The sequence below is a fragment of the Erpetoichthys calabaricus genome, chromosome 12, assembly GCF_900747795.2.
Source record: "Erpetoichthys calabaricus chromosome 12, fErpCal1.3, whole genome shotgun sequence".
Lineage (NCBI taxonomy): Eukaryota > Metazoa > Chordata > Cladistia > Polypteriformes > Polypteridae > Erpetoichthys > Erpetoichthys calabaricus.
Genome location: NC_041405.2, coordinates 29,650,965 through 29,662,292, shown reverse-complemented (window position 1 = coordinate 29,662,292; position 11,328 = coordinate 29,650,965).

Sequence of the window (11,328 nt, the reverse complement as noted above, 5' to 3'; positions counted from 1 at the left end):
ACGCACGCCCCTTTTGTGTTGCTTACTTTGTTCTCCGTGTTCAATGGAGGCAATTGGAAGTCAGCTGCTGGAGCACCATCAGTATCTGTTATTAAACGTGAACAACCGGTTCACGTAACTCAGTACAACGTAATTGTGCTTTGTTCACGTTTCGTCCTCTCCGCGGACACTTTGTGGTTGAATACCTTAACCAGAGAGTAATGGGGATTGTGGAAGAGAGGTGAAAAAGAGAGTGCAGGCAGGGTAGAGAAGAGTGTCAGGAGTGATTTGTGACAGATGGGAATCAGCAAGAGTGAAAGGGAAGGTCTACAGGACAGTAGTGAGATCAGCTGTGTTATATGGGTTGGAGACGGTGGCACTGACCAGAAAGCACGAGACAGTTCTGGAGGTAGCAGAGTTAAAGATTATAAAATTTTAATTGGGTGTGACAAGGATGGACAGGATTAGAAATGAGGACATTAGAGGGTCAGCTCAAGTTGGACGGTTGGGAGACAAAGTTAGAGAGGGGAGATTGCATTGGTTTGGACATGTGCAGAGGAGAGATGCTGAGTATATTGGGAAAAGGATGTTAACGGTAGAGCTGCCAGGCAAGAGGAAAAGATGAAGGCCTAAGAGGAGGTTTATGGATGTGCGAGAGAGGACATGCAGGTGATGGGTGTAACAAACAGGAAGATATTGAAAAAGATGATCTGCTGTGGCAACCCCTAACAGGAACAGCCAAAAGAAGAAGAACTCGCTTTGGATAAACACATGTACACGTTAAACACGCCATTTGTTGTCTGTCTTATTGCCTTTAATAGTCCCAGGGGACCCCCCATGGCTTGCCTGGCTTTTTGTTCCAGCCAGCGAGTCATTTAACCTCATTGTTTAGGTATCTGGGCCACAACTATTTCTTATACATTTATCACTATTTGTATTCCTTGCCATTATTTTCATGCTTACCTTAATTTAGTCGTTTTCTGTTGTAATTGTATTCAAATGCTGATGTGCAGACAGAAGAGCAAACAATATTGAATGCTAAAGAAGAGCAATTCATTCACTGTCATTTTCAGTTGTCTCTTCATTAAAAGGCACGCTTCACCACAAAGTGACATTTTTAAGCTACTTACTCGATGTAGATTGTAGAGGTGGACGAGAATAAATAATAATCTTATGTTTTAATTCAGAACAGAGATAATTAGGCTTCTCAAAGGAGAGGTGTTTATGGAGACCAACGCTGGACAACAGCAAACAATACAAAAATTCACAGTCCTTATGTGGCATAATTAGGGTTGCCAGATTAGAAAATTAGAAATATGGGACACTCTTAAAATCTCTCTATATATTACTATATATATAAATGTATACATGCCCCCTAAACACCCAGACCAATATATTTTATAAAAGTAGAGACATAAGTTAAAAACATAAAGCAAGGATTTTAATGGGTTATGAGGAAAACAAAAGTAAAATCATTTGAAAATTATTTACTGAAAGTGCAATTACATACAACACAGTTTGCTTCAAAACAGCTTCTGCCTTGTTTGGTAAATGTCCATTCGCTGGAATATTCATCATGAAATTTACACTTATGTTTTGGCATCTTGGGATGGATGGATTCATTTTTAAGTTAGAAAAAAAGTGGGCCGTGTCAAGTAGTAACAACACATTTTGTTGAGACTGTATGTTGCAATGCTGATACAGAACTGCACAGCAGCGCGGCTGGAGAGCAAAACAGTAAGAGTGTTGCTGTCCTCAGCCAACCATAGCAACTGAACAAGTTGCAAAAAGGCAACAAACACTCGTTTCCTCATTACATTTTGGTTATTTTCATCAAGAGAATCTGAGAAAAGAAAGTATAATTACTTATAAAGTTACAACTAAGTACCGTAAGAAAGTAGTAAAAATATATTTTTATTACGAACTTTGAAAATGAAATAAATACGGGACATTTGGGTGTCCCTGAAAGGTGAGTACGGGACAGGGGACAAAATGATCAAATATGGGACATGTCCCGTATATAAGGGACATCTGGCAACCCTAGGCATAATCCACGTTAAGTAATCCACAACATCCAAAACACACGTGTTGTTAAATAAGCTAACAGAAGACAGTCACATGAACATAAATGAAACAGGCTCAAAAGTGAACGTGAACCTGCCTCATTCATTGGTCACAAGTCCAGTAGAGCCTCTTGTCATTCCACATATATTCATATTTACCACTGGAGTAGCTCAGGATTATTTAACAGGAGTCTGTGAAACTACACCAGTGAACTGATCTTCTGCCTGTTGAGGCATCTCATATATGCACAAGTACAAGGGCATATTCTCTTCCTGATAAGGTTTTCACTTGTTTTTAACTTTAAGATATTTCGTTGTACCCGTCGCTCAGTGCACTTTGCAATGTTATTTATTAATAAATGGTTAGCAGGCTGGACTCCTGACCAATGAATAGGTTGTCGATTGAAATACTTAGCTGCTGTCCTTGAGATAACATTGTTATTTTTTGAAACTCCCGACTGACTCTCTTGTAAGTTTTTAAATGTTGCTCAAAAGAACTATGATGATCTATAAAGGACCTAACTGATTTACAAAAGCAATTTACAGGACCCTTGTGAGTGAATTCTCTAACTACATCTATATTACTTCTTCCTTTTAATCAATAATTGTACATTCTATCTTCTTGTGACCAATAATTTATAACTGTAATGCATTTAAGCAATTTATTTATGATTTATAACTTAATAGTTAACGAACTGGAGATAACATGAGATTGCACAGATAAGTATGAGGATCAAAGGTTTAAGGCAGAGCCAATTCATCACCAGGATAATTAACCAGTCATATGTGAGTAATATTTCATGGTCTTGAACTCCACATGTATATGTGACATAAATAATGGTCTGTCTGAGGCACCGAAGAAGGAATGATGTCAAAGACAGAGATACATTAGAGAATGAGACACCATTTCATCTGGACGATTAAGATGAAAACCACAAGTCACGCATCAGTCTGACTGTTGACCTAAAAGCTTCCCTGGACAACTTCCTTTTTTGATATTGCTGCTGATTTTCAATAAGCTTTCTAAGAGTATACTGTATCTATCCAAACTTTGCTATATTTTCTTCTACTGCTACTATCATATTTTAATAAATGCTAATTTGCCTTTACATTTCTATATTTTATTATTTAAGTCACTCTAGACAGAAAGTCAAAGTGAATACCGGGCACCTAGTCTGAAGAAATTGCCACGTTTTGACACAGGGGAGTGATGCCCCAAGAAGAGTGAAACTCATGGTAATTGATTGGTATGTGATTTTAACCAAGTGTGTGCAAGTTATTTTCATGGATAAATGACTGCCAGCCTTTTTGTGTCTAGGATATTTTCGAAAACCAAGGTAGCAGTAGATCTAGGGTTAGATCCAGGGACTATCAAGGTAACTACTGCAAGAAGATTAATAGCTAATGAACAAATGATTTGTAAAGAGGTAGAAAAACACTATATATTTGTTAATGGCTTATTAATGAAAATTGTTGCCAGAAAAATACACAGAATGCCAGTTCAATGTGGGACACACTCAAGTATACACCCAGCACTCACTCATAAGGTGCCTATTTAGTGTTAACAATAACACTTTTGGCAAGTAGAGACAGACTGGGCTACCCAAAGAAGACCCCAAACAAACAGAGAAAGGATGTGCAACGTTTCCAACATCAATGAACATGCAGGAACTCTATTCCTGATCCCTGGAGCTCTGAGGTGAAAGTGCTAATCACCAAAGCTAAATCTCAATTAATAGTAATCAGTCTGTTTTATATACCGTTGGACCTTACAAATATTACAAATATTTTGCACACCACCTGAAAAGCGGGACCAGGGTAGAAGAGCTACAGATATCACTCATTGAAAAGCCAACAGTGATCAGACACACAGGCAGCATGTAACATTCTCAATGGCACTTGATCCAATTCATTGTTGTGGTTATCCAGGGCCTATCCTGGCAGCATTGGAAGCAAGACAAAAGAAATTTGATTTCATTTTGAAGCCAGTCATGCCTTCATTAAAGGGAACCTAAAGAAAGTTGTCTGGCTGTTTAATTGCACCATCAGGAGGAGACGATTTAGGGCTACGTGGCTTTGGGGTCTCGTCACATGCTGTCCTGTTTAACAGTTCATAGTTGCATTTACTCAATAGAACCAAACCCAGAGGAAAAATTAACTATTTTGTGGTGTCTAGGAACATGTCTCCTCTCAATTTAGTGATGAATTTTAACTATGAAGACAATTACAGAAACAGAGTGCTCCTAGATTTTTTAAGAGATAGGTGTTGTGAGACTTGAAACACACATCTCAGTTGTTTTTTGACATATATTAGAAGTTCTTATGAAACACCAGGGATGACAAGTTTTATTTTATTTTGAAGCTAGTCATGTCTCTATAAAAGGGAACCTAAAGAAACATGTCTGGCTCTTTCATTGCACCAGCAGGAAGAGACAATTTAGGGCTGTGTGGTTTGGGGTCTCATCACATGCCGTGTGTTACAGCGAACATTTACTGTTAAACAGGAAGGAATGTGAAAACACCCCACAGCCATGTTGACTTACGTCATCTTCTCCTGCTTCTACAATTAAACAGCCGGACATTTTTATTTTAAGTTTGGCTTTAAAGGAGGCCTAACTGGCTCTTAAATCAAATCAAACCTTTCAACCCCACTTCATTTTAGGCTCTTCCGATTTCACAAATAAAACATGAGATACATGATTCTTGTCTTTGATGCATGCCTCTCCTTATGTTATCATCTGCACAATTAAAAAAAATAACTTAATCAGGACAAAACAAATAGGTCAACACTAGGAAAAAATGTTATTTTGTTCTGGGTTTAATCACTTATGTGCAAACACAATCATTAACCATCAAAAGGATAGAATTTGCTGCTTCCGCATACACAAGTTGCACAAATACATCGTCTTCTGACACTGTAATTAAACTGCCAGAGAAATTTCTTTAGATTGGCTTTAATGGAGGCATAACTGGCTTCAAAATAAAAACAAACCTGTCACCCCGACATGATCATAGTCACTTCTAATATCCTTAAAAAAACACTTGAGACATGTGTTTCCTATCTGGGAACACCTATGGGTTAACACGTCAAGCATCCCTCTGCTTCTGTAATCAACTGCAGAGTTAAAAATGATAACCTGAGAGAAGACACCTTGGAAATGATTTATTTAGCAGTAACTTTTTTCTTATTTTCTCCGTAGGCCGTTTACAATCAACAGCATCGAATTTGTAATGCCTTCCATTTTTTTTACACTAAGATTTGGCTTTTCTTCATGAATGGTGTGTTGATGCCTAAACAGATTAACAGTGGGATGTTCTTTTATGATGTCTCTATGCCAAGAGGCTACAAGAACACACAAATTGGTGTGATGGATAGTTATCTGAATGTAGAACCCCTAGCTCAAGACATGTGGCAAAGGAACTGATGAGAACTAAACATGTTGACAAAGAACTGGAAACCCTAGACTCGACTTGATGTTTTTTTGGAAGAAATAAGTGGATAGGACTGGCGAGCTTTGTTGGGCTGAATGGCCTGTTCTTGTCTAGAGTGTTCTAATGTTCTAATAAGTAAATTCAACAGCTTCTTGCCAGACAAAATCGATTCTTTTGGAGTTCGTCAATGACTGGGGTTAATTTTGCCATCTCTGCTCTGCGTCGTGCCCCTGGCTCCTGTTCCAGACCACAATGATAGAACCTGGTAACATCATAAATGGAGGCAGAGGCCCAAGCCTAGTTTATCTCAACTTTCTCTATCTAGCACCACCTGTCACAACCATTTGTGTCGTGCCTGCAGACAGGGGTGATGTGGTTGTTTTGACAGAATCGTTTCCATAAATGTAAAACCTTTGTGTCGTGTTTCCCTGGCACACGAGTTAAAGAAGAGCCCCAGCAGTCCTTGAGAAGCACAAGGGCAGGACTATTGGGAGTATTTTAATCCACGCAGTCCGTATGCCTGAGAATGGACTGCACATCCTTCATTCAGGCCATGGAGTAGAGGATCCCAGCTGCGAGAATTGTTGTGACATTTTCACTTTCAACACTGTAGATCAGAAGAAACCTACAGACGACTGTTGGCCCTAAACACATGGATAACAACCTTCTGCGAGAGACGAAACATTGGCTTCTTTGACAACTGGCACCTTTTCTGGGAGAGACCGCCTTTTTTTTTTTACTGACATGACAGCCTGTATCCAAACAGATTCATGCCTGGGTACTCTTTGATAATATTTCAAAGGTAATCTGTCTTTCTTGATTATGTATCTTTAGTCCTAATGTCTACTATAATTCCACGTTAGGATGTGGTAATTCTGCAGTGGGTTCATCTATAGATGTGCACTGTATTAGAACTATAACAACAGACCATTTTCTAAATAAAAAAAACCCAGACAAAGTGGTATAAATGCAAATAACTTAATTACTATTTCACCTATAGATGTGTACTGTAATATCACTATAATAACAGATTGTTATTTAATAAAAATCCACACAAAGCAGCATAAACAAGAATAACCTAATTACTACTTCAAACAGACGTTAACACTACAATTCAGCTGTGCTCTTCCGCATCCTTAAATGTGGCTTTACTAAATATTAGAGCATAACCAGCAAGACTTTTTACGTTAATGACTTTATCAGTAATAACAAAATAGACTTTCTTGCATCAAATGAAATGTGGCTCAGCTCTGATGGTGCGGCAGTGCTAATTGAAGCAGTACCTCCAAATTACAGCTTTGTTCTTTTGGTTCACCAAGGCAAAGAAGCACTGGTTTAGCAACTGTTTACTCAAGCAGACTAAACTGTAAAGATACTGTAATGGTTTTAGTACTTTCATATCTTTTGATTATCTTGCCATGCTTATTGAAGGAGTGTCACAGTCTCATATTGACCATTTATAAACCTCCTAAATATAATGTTGTTTATTGAGGAATTCTCAGACGCAGTATCTTAATACAAAGGTTGAATTCATTACCTTCTAGTTACCCGGAATGAAAAGGACATCATTTGTGAGGTGGATCGAGCCCCATGTTTGAAAAGTTATTCACAGTCTCCCTTGGCTACTCACTAAAAGAGAAGCACTAGCTCAAGTATGGCTACTGCAAGTAATGGTGGGTTGGACCACCAGACCCAAACTGTTATAGATGTTCCAGGTGTCCCTCTAAACCTCTGACTACCAAAGCAGGTAAGGTGCAGCAGCACATGAAACAGACAAAAGATCTAAGAAGATCATTATGGATACATATTATACAATCACAGAACTGGAAATAACTCATTACACAGAAATACCAGAACATAAAAAGAGCAGATGAGCGACAAATTCTACTCACACATAACCTTGTGCCACAAACAAGAATCAAACAAATAAGGACATTGTTGCTAACGTTGACACAAACAGGAAATAACCCATTGTCATGTGACTCACAAATAGATAACACACTCCATGCACACCACAGAGCCGCGGACACTTCAGACACAGTTAGCAACAAACCCAACAAGACACCATCCATCTAGGACTATATACTACTATACAAACTGACAGGACATTGAGAGAACATTCATACAATACATGGGGACAGACTCCACCAAACATCCTGTTATGCTAAAATCCACTGAACACAAACTGTCACAAGCAAAACTCATGCATGAAAATTCTCTTCCACACTAACACACTCAAGACACCAACAGGTGTGCAGACACTGTAACGGGCATCTGCAGTCTCCACCATCATCCACATTGGAATAAAATCAATAGAACATCATACAAACCCATGAAACCTACCTGGCAACAGCAAATAGACACACAGATTAAGGGCATGAGATGTGACTTATGCATGTTAATACAGCACAAGAAGTACACACACAAGCAAAATTGCAAAGAAACCTTCAAATAGAATAAAGACACATGAAATATGAAAAGCACAATGAACATAGACACAAAACACACAGATACACTTAAACAAGTCAAGCCAAGTCAAGTTAGGGAGCATGCACTGGTACAGTGCGTTGCCGCATCCACCACACGACGAAACAACTTGGGATCCTGGTTGGCAACCCCCCAGACAGAAACGCAATCCAGTCCCATCCTCCAGAAACGACCCTCTTGAATTGACCATTGTGGTATTCCGTATACAATGTCATGCGTCTCTGAACTATAATCACCACAACAAACGAAGCATTTTCTACCTGTCACATAAGATGGAAACCGATTTGAGACGGTGCCATAGAGGCCCACCCTTTGACTAAGATGATTTAGAAGAATACAATGGTCTATGGTGACAAATGTTGTGGTCATGTCTAGTAGAAGAAGAACAAATCCATAGCCTCCATCCTCAATAACCCGCAGGTCATTTACAATTTTAACCAGTGCAGTTTCTCTACTATGAGTTGTTCTAAAATCTGACTTAAACTTCCGTCTCATGTCTCAAACTTATTATGTTTGTTCAAAGAGTCTTTTAATTGCAAAACCCATCGTAATTAGTTATTATGGATAGGCAGTTCAAGAAGAGCTCAAAGAAAGACACATTATAGACCTCCAAAATATTAACCATAAATTCAAGAGACAGTGTTACTCCTTGAAAATCAACTAAGACAAGATCCTCTAAGGACCCGTGAAGTTTAAATGCCTTGAGAAAGCACTCGCTACAGAACAGCCTTCATCTTGACGAACCAAATGAGCAAAACTGGTTTGTAGGCACTGCTTCACTTAACACTGCTGCACAGTCACTACTCAGCCACATTTCACCCAATGTAAGAAAGTCTGTTTTCCTATCACTAATAACAATGTTAATTTAACAGGTATGAGTGGTTAATGCTCGAATAGTTAGTAAAGCCACATTTAAGGTCTCGGAAGAGCACGGCATGTACCGGAGTGTTAATTGCCAGTTCAAGGTGCCCCAAGTTATTCAAGTTTATCTTGCTTTGTACTGACCTTTTAGACAGACTGTGGTGCATTGCTATAACGCTGACAGAGAGCACATTCAGAGGTGAAGGACAGTCATATCCTAACAGAGGTTAATACTCTAGCTATGTAGATTGTATAAATCAGCATCACTCTCACCATCACTCTTAACACAAGATGAATGACTAGTTAGAACATCAGGACAGTCTGGACAAGAACAGGCCATTCATCCACCAAGCTGGCCAGTCCTATCCACTTTTATTCTTCCAAAAAGTTAAAGCACTGAAGCATTGTAAGGTCGCTTTACAAGTTGTGAGCTGGCATTCACCAGACAATGCCAGAAATATCGATTAGACTATGGACATAAATCCCTCACCATATACAATTTTTAATGCATTTATTGGTTACATGCAACTTAATATAAAGCATTTGGTTACACAATTCAAATTTTGCCAAGATGGTAGCTGAACTAACTATTATTAAGGTGGATAATGCACAGTCAAAGCTGACTAATTACCTTAGCTTTATTGTCTGAGTAGTCCTGTGTGCTTGGTCTGTCTGGATGCAGTCCGTCTCTTCGGAAAAAGCACTGTTGCTCCCATAAAAAAGGTGAAATTGTCAATGTAGAAAAGGCTAAACTCATCAATGAAAGTCTTCAATCAGGCATTGAGGGAAAATCAGTAACTAAATGTCGCAACTGAAAATCCTCTGGACTATTTCTGATGCTTGGATAATATATTTTAAATAAATCAAATATTATCCAAGATCATAAATGGTCCAGAGAGGATGATCTCAGGTACCCTCATGAGTGACGTGTGCAGAAATGATCTTTCTACACCTCTGACCTGTGACTGTGAAAGTTTGTTCCCACATGGAAAACCACAGCACTGACATTTAATTCTTTTTTTAAAGCTCTTTATCAGCCCTCATACAGAATAATCATCAGACAGGACATAAGTTCTCTGGGAAGAACTGCACAGTCCAGATTTCGTATGATTGAGTACCCCAAAATAACAGCAGCTGTCCCACATTTGAAATCTCCAAAACTGTTCCTCATTTGCAACATCAACACTTCTCTGGGCACTTGGGGTGGAGGCCCTTTTTTGGTTGGTGCTCACATACTCTATTTTTAGTGGACCTGCAGGTAAAACAGATACTTCCTGGCTTCAAGAGCTGCCAAGGTATGGACAAAGCTGGCAGGCAATTGTTGGAATGAGAAGTCCGCTCAGGATACCCTGCTACATCACAATGTAGCTCCAGAGCAATCAGGTGCCGATAGCAAGTATGAAGCTTTAGTATCTGTTCCTCTAAAACCTTTAGTTCTTCCTCAATGTTTAGATGTTCACAACTGCTGTTCTCCATCACACCTGCAGGATCTTACAGACCAAAAAAAAGGGTTAAGCCAACACACAGAACTTCCCCATTAGGGCCAAACAAAATTACATTTAAAAGAAACATTTAAATACAAAAACATCAACAAACACAGTTGGAAACACGTGTCGAGTGTCCACTGCTGTACTGATGCATATTTAGTATTAAAGCTTCATGTGATGTTTTGAAACAGTCTCCAATGCACAGACTCTGATTGAGCAGATGTCAAAAGATGTTTTTGTAATATTTGGTCTGTTGCTTGCACATGAGGGTAGAATGTCAGAGGTTGATCCACATGATCAATGCACTCCTTGTGTAATTGTAGGCTACCATAGCACAAGACTTTGTGACTTCCACATTTCCCCTAACACCAACATGGACAGTTGCCACATTATGAACAGAGCTTAGGAGACAGATGTCTTCCTTACCCTCCATACCTCTTGATTGTCATGCATTTACTGCACCACACTGCAGCTTCACACATTCACATGACTTGAGTCAGGTATATCACAGCGGTTTGGTCATATACTGACAAATACTCAGCTTTCCTTTAAAGTGAAAAATCAAGCAGATCAAGAGAGGTAGAGAAAGTGTCCATCATTATACAGTAACCTTATTCAAGCAAAGGGTTCACCAGCAGCCACACAGACAGTTTAGTAATGCAGCTTTGGCTGTACTGAAATAGTTTTGATGTTGGAAGCAAGATATTTTACCCACTAGATGGCAGCAGGACACAGTCCCGAGTGTTATTCAGGTCTACCACAGTGAAGCAGATCATTACAAGTCTCCCCCCTTGTGTGACTTTGGTTTAACCATATTTACATTGAAATACAAATGTGAGCCACACTCGGGGTTACCACCAAGGAGATTAACAGAAGACATCGCTCATATGAAACCCAAGTGCAAAGACACCACAGACCCCAAAAATAGACCTATCAGCTGTCTGTCTACACAATACAAAATTAATAAAGACATAACAAACTAAATCCACACACAAGGATAACAATAAACTTGCAAAACA